This window comes from Halyomorpha halys, unplaced genomic scaffold (genome assembly GCF_000696795.3).
Source record: "Halyomorpha halys isolate HHAL.00 unplaced genomic scaffold, Hhal_1.1 Scaffold343.1, whole genome shotgun sequence".
In the NCBI taxonomy this organism is placed as follows: domain Eukaryota; kingdom Metazoa; phylum Arthropoda; class Insecta; order Hemiptera; family Pentatomidae; genus Halyomorpha; species Halyomorpha halys.
In genome coordinates this window covers 996,497-1,003,368 of record NW_027109758.1, presented here as the reverse complement: position 1 = coordinate 1,003,368, position 6,872 = coordinate 996,497, and the positions used below count along the sequence as shown (strand labels likewise).

Genomic DNA, 6,872 nt, shown 5'->3' with positions numbered 1-6,872 from the left:
ATATATATATACAGTTTCACAAATAATCAAAATAACTGTTTAGACTCTAATAAGCTTTTAAAATTAAAGATGTCCCTTAACTTATTGTTTTTATAATATCTTCAATAATTAGCTTATTATAAATTAATACAATAACTTACTAATATTTCATAATTGTGGTAATTCTGACTTTATAATTATATAGAGGAGATAGTAGAATTATTTATTTCTTCATATAGAGTTGTTTGGAAAGAGATCAGTTGTATTACTGTTGGAAATCAAAGAGATGTAATATTAGCATTTTTTTCCTTTTTATAACTTTCTTTATTTTATTTATTTTTATCGTGTATATTTATGGCAGTTTTATTGAATTACTAGCCTCTTAATATGACATAAATAAAATACCTACTAATTAATAATAAAAAAAAAGTTTTATTACTTTGGTATAAACAATAAACAAAACAGATCGCTTAAGATAATAGAACCATGATTTCGTATATGATAAATATGAAGGTATGTATCTTTGTAAACTGTTGTTATAAATAGCTCTTATACCAACAATAAAGTCATTTATTACGTTCATAGTAGTCTAATTACTAACAATTTTTTTTTTTAATATCAGTTTATCAGGGATTATAGTATAAAATAGATCCATTATAGAATTAAAATTATCATTTAAGAATTAATTATAGAGCATAATGGAATCATTTTCTTCACAAATAACTATGTTAAAAAAGAGTTTTCGGTATTACAATAGAAAATGTGTGGGATTATGCTGGAGCCGGCGGGATGAAGATCGGCTCCTTGTACCTGTGCTAAGAAGGAAGGGGTTGCGCAGCCAAAACCTCCCCCTGTATACAAATGAACTGCTAGGGGTCGCTATATTATAAATATATACATGATGTTACCTTTTTTACCGCCTCCTGGCATGACGTAAGATGGCCTCGCCGTGTTGGCGGACGAACTAAGCCAGCAGTAAATGGTGACGGTTGTTGGTGGACCTGGACGAAGAGAAGACTTCCCCTAGAGGCTGTGAGGACCAAAGAGCTCTGAGCCTTCTGGTAGACTGGTCGATAGGACTGGGCTCTCGGGGCTCGCCGAAGGCAATCGGCCGTCTTCGGCACTCCTCGGCTCTCTCAGCTAACTGGGTCGTCATCGTTGTTTCTTTTGGGTCATTACACCTAATAGTTTAATATTATTGTAACTAATCTAATGGCGTATCATTTTGTTTCTTGTATACCAGAAAGGGGCAAGAAATGACCAGCAGATATAAAATTTTCGTATCGTGCCTCTATCCCTCCTACGTGTGCGAGGCAAAACATTAATACAAATTCAGATTAGGGTGTTTCTTAAAATAACGGGAATTTTTCGGGTACCCGAATACTTCTACTAATACCCAAAAAAATCTATATTATGAAAACTTGATTATTGTTAGTTATTATTGCTTATCCTCTTTGGAGATTAAAATTAGGTAAACAAAATTTTAAAATATTTTTCCAAATTAGTTTTAAAATATAATATAAAAAATAAATTTTCCCCAAAATAGGACTAAAACAACAACTTAGTTTGTATAGTTTTTAAAAGTAACGTAAAGTTTAAGAAAAGTATTTTTATAAAAAAATCGATCTTATGTACTGTATTAACAAATATATTGTAGAAGTAAAGCCCCAAGAAAAAGTGACTACTAATACTTCTATATAATTTATATTTATGAAACGAAAGGATTTTAATAAGATGTCTGGTGAGGAACAAAATTTTGAATATAGCCAAAGATAAAAAAACCAAGACGTTCCAATAAATTCGAATACATAAATGTATGCAAGAAAATGGTTATAAATAAAATTAATAAAAACGTTTATAATTGAGTAGTCTCATTATTGCACAATGTGGATTCATTGTGGTCCTAAGAAGATTTGTTTCCTCAATAATTTTGATTGAAAGTTAATAATAAATATATATAAACGTTTATCGGTTTTCTCTTAGTTGAAACTTGGATGCAATTTTTATGGATAAAATTTTAAATTTCTACACTCTTTTTTTTTTGCTGAAAAGGAAAAATTAACTTTAGAAAATCACTTAATATTCAATTAGTATAATTATTAATTTAGGATCTCATTTCATTGGGAATAAAAGTTATATTAAAATGAGAAAAAAAAGAAACATTTTGAGCTAAAGGACATTAAAGCATATTAGAAAAAAGAAAGATATAAACATAGTAAAAAAATAAAATCCTTACTAAAAAATATGAGTGCACAGAAATTAAAAAAACATAATCATACGGATGGGCTGTCAGGGAAGTTTCTTTAAATAATGAAATTTGATATAATAGGTTTAGACTACACTCGAAAAAATCTCAAGATTCTTCTTGGTTTCAGCTAGTTGACAAGGACAGTTCGATAGGACGGGATTTATTCGAAAAGACCTTGAGTGGGAGGAACCCGACTACTATACCAAGTTTTATTATTTATAGAAAACTTTTTTAACAACCCACCACTACGTTTAGGAAATATACAATAATGTTCCATTCCTTGAAGTGGGTAAAAAAAATAAAAATAAATAACCCTATTGCCGTAGTTTTTTTTTTTTTACATTAATTTTTATTTTATGTTTTAGTTTTTCCATTAATAAAATTTTGCAAATGCATCAGTTACCTATGACAAGAATGTGTATAATGTGAATAAAAAAAAGTTCTAATGTTAATGTGGCTCGATTTTGTATGTAATCTTTATGGTATTGGGAATCTATGACAAGGCTTTAATATACAATAAGTATACTATTATCATTTCACAATGTGTAATAATAGTAATTAAAATAAAATATTAAGTTAAAATTGTTCGGTTCGTCTGAAGATAAGGGAGTAGAGGGCCTAGCAACTTGTGAACTGTAGCGGCGCCGGTCCGAATCCGGCCTAGGAGGTCGACTTTTATTTCTGTGGTGAGCCAAAGAAATGAAGATCCCGACTATAGTATTAGAATAGGGTGGTACCTTGTAGATAATTCCCCTCGTATGGCAGCAATGACCAGGAAGGGGGTCTAACAAAAAAAAAAAGAAGATAAAATTGGTCGAAAATAATAAGACCATCAAATTTATTGTAATAATAAATTTCCTGTAATGCTAGATATCACAAGCATCTTATTATTTCATTGTACATATTTATAATTTCTTATCATTAACAAAATTATCTGTAATAATTAATTAGCCCTTCAAACATTTAATATCTACTTATTTCTTTAAAATCAATTGTTTTTCAAATCACTCACTACATTATATAAGCTAGGTAACTTCAAGTTTCTATTAACGACTACTGGTACAGGTATCACCGGTCTTCGGTACTTGTAAAAACTACCAAATATAATAAAATATTTGTTCAGTATTTTGAGCTTAAATTATTTCAAAACATTGCTTAATAGTTTTAGCAATCGAACTTGAAAATCGATAAAGCCGTTCCTTCAAAAAGTCAGTCCAAACCAGTAACGGCTAACTCCATAACACAATGTCCTGACTGCGATGTTAGTCGAGTTAAATTTCAAAACCTGTTATTAATTTTATGGATTATTCCAGCTGTAATTCATTACGAGCAAAAGTAATTATCCTTCATTTAACACGTCACGTTTCAATAAATAATTAATTAGATTCAATGTAATTAATGAGTGTCATATTGGCACGAAATGTCATGAACTAATGGCAGTGAAAACTTGAAAAATTAACTATTTTAAACAAAATGATGTTACTTGCCATGCTATAGTGCCTATTGTACTGAGTGGAGTATAGTTAATAATAAGTAATTAGTTGGTTACTTATTCACTTCTGTTTTTATTCTCTAGATGATACAGAAAAATACATCCAAAAATTGTGAGTCGAACTAGAATAGCTGTAGGTGGCCTAAAATGATGGGTATAGAATTTCGATTAAGAAAAGTAACATAACTGGATAAAAGAATTCTTCAGATACCTGAGTGATATTGAAATTTGTTTTTTTTCGTAACCTCCTTCATTATTAAATTAATACAATACATACATACTATTATATTAGCTTAAATATTAAATATTAGTATACAAAGGAAATAGGAAACTTTAAGATAAATCGAGCAATATTTAAAAAGCACCTGAAATTGAAAAACACCATGAAACCCTCCACTGAAAATACAAGTTAAGAATCACTGAGTAAGAAAAAAAATCCTTATGAAAGTATTTCCGTTAAGCTTTGTTTTGGAGATATTCAATCCAACGATTTTCGTTATTATGAATTTTATTTATCCAGAATTAATAATTTTTAATACTTTATCAATGAAATGTAAACAAACATCGACATACATATTAAATGTTGTTAAAAGTGATTACCTTCAGCATTAAGATGTTTTAGTTCACTGCAAATGTGGTCGAACAGCACTTCGGCATATGTGTTATTATTTTGCGAGATCTCCTAATCTCTAAAATCTACGCAATCCTAGTCAATAACCTTAGTTCGTTACATGAAGGATAACTGGAACTTGCGAAAGAGTAACACATTCAGTCCCGTTTGGCCAATGCTGGAATGAAAGAGAACATACCCGACCTCAGGGTTATCACTGAACTACATCTAATATGAATATTAATGTTTACATTTCATCATCAAAGTAGTTGTAACACGTATTAATTTATAACCATGAAAACCTTTAGACGTGAATATCTCCAAAACAAATTGTTAACGAATAAATATTCACAGTTTTTTTTTTGTTTTGAGATCCTTAAATCATATTTTTAATTAGAATACTTAACCCTAAAACATCCACTATTTATATAAATTTTATGAGAGTATTAAATATATTAGACATACAGGAAACCGTCAAAACAGTGTTCTAAGGTTTAGAAAACGGAATTAGAATGCACTCACTTCTCTCAAATGACCTTCACTACAGCTCAGAGGCCTCTGATTTCAAGAAAAACACGATTACAAATGAAATCTGATTTAAATGAATAAGTAGTATGTGTTTAAGGACGGCTCTCAGGAAATGTTTAGTAAAGTTTTCAACAATATTTGTCTCCAGAAAAAAATAATTAAAGCTGTCCTTTGACCAAAGATTAAGGGTTATGGCTATTTAACCTACAAATCAATAGATTTGTAGGTTAAATAGAGTAGATACCTACCAACCTAAGTATGTGAGACTATATAAAATAATTTATCACTTTTGGTACATTAAAGTAGATAATTTAGTAAATATGGTTGATTAATAAAAATTTGTCCCTAAAAGTTGTACTTTACCATTACGGACCACAACAGACCCATGCAACTATCAAACTTTGAAATCTCTTAACTGGTATTTAAAAAGCCAGATGAAAAAAAATTCTACAACCTTCCTTAGGTCAAAAAATAAAATGGAATTATGATAGAAGTAATAGTAGAAGTAATTAAACTAAAGTATAATAATTGAAATATTAAGGCACAGAAGTTAATTAAATGATCTAGCTACCCCCTTGCTATTCTGGCTGGACTCCTAGGCTTGGGGTCATGAAGGAATAATTATTTTAGTACAGCAGACCTATCGCAATAAAATGACAGCCTAAAATTCCCTATTCTTTACACCCAGGATGTAGGGATAGCTTTTTCACATTCAACCACGAGATGGATATACTTTTTTGTATAATAAATTCTTATGCCTCATGTATAATTACTAATTTATAGTAATCAATTGATCAACTTTCATTACTATCTCTAGTAGCCCATTAACTTAACGAATAATTTCTTCCAACTTATTGTAATTCTGGATACAAGAGTTGGGTTCCGTAATCTAAGAGCTGTAGTCGATACAGCTAAGACTTATGATAAATCCTATATGTATCTCATTATATATAAAAAGCTCTGTGATCACTATGATTACAATGCATATATGTTAGTTTTGAGGATATCTACCTGATAAATAAAAATTGTATTTTTCCTGAGAATCATCCTAAAACTATCTAAACGAAGGAGTTATTCCTCTAGAGGTCTCGTCACTTAGTGTCATAGTGATGAACGGCTAAGAGTTTGATGAATCATTGATATAAGAATTAAAAATAAATATTGATTTCCGTTTCATTTTTTAAAATGTTGCCGAATGGTGTTCATCAAGTATAATTCACACCTATAAATACGAGGGTGGTCTAAAACGTTTCCGACCTAATAAAAATACAAGACATTTTTTTCTTCTAACTACCATCTCTGTAACCCGTCCAAAAAGTACTCAGCGTTTTTCTCTGCAAAATAACGGTTCACGAAGGTGATTGCCTCTTCATTTCACGAATCTCAATCCTCCGAGCGTAATTTTGAGATGAGGGAACAAAAATAAGTCGCTTGGGACTAGATCTGGTGAGTAAGACGGATGGTCAGGCAGTTCAAACCGTAATTCGTGGGTTTTCACAATGGCAACCGCTGAGGTGTGAGACGGTGCATTGTCTTGGTGAAACAGGATTTTCTTTTTCTGCAAATGTGTTCATTTTTCCGCAAGTTCTGCTGTCGGCTGGTAAAGTAATGATGCGTAGTACGCTCCTGTAATAGATTTTCTTTTTTGAAGATAGTCGATTAAAATAACACCATGACTATCCCAGTAAACAGTCGCCATCACTGCCCCAGCCGAGAAAAAACAATTTTTTGGAGTCGGTTCCCCTTTTGCATTCCACTGTTTGGACTGTGTTTTTGTTTCGGTCATATAATGGTGTATCCCAGTTTCATATACAGTAATTAATCGGCGCCAACAATGCGTTGGAAATGTTTATTTGAACACATTTTTGGTATAACGTGTGAGCAAACGAGGCACCCAACGTGCGGGTAGCTTTCTCATGTCTAAATTTTGATTTAATATTTAGCAAATTCCAACAAATCCCATCAAATCACCTTTACACTTCGTCGTAAACCTACTGACTGCCCTACAGTTTCAT

At 31.0% G+C, this 6,872-nt stretch overlaps 1 long non-coding RNA gene across 1 annotated transcript in view; it reads right to left on the bottom strand.

Moving 5' to 3' along the window:
- Nucleotides 1–1,046, bottom strand: part of LOC106681507 (uncharacterized) — a 54,203-nt gene extending 53,157 nt beyond the window's left edge. Inside the window, exon 1 of the long non-coding RNA XR_001343258.2 lies at nucleotides 888–1,046. This is a non-coding gene — a long non-coding RNA (uncharacterized lncRNA). The remainder of the gene's footprint in view (nucleotides 1–887) is intronic.
- Nucleotides 1,047–6,872: the final 5,826 nt, after the last annotated feature.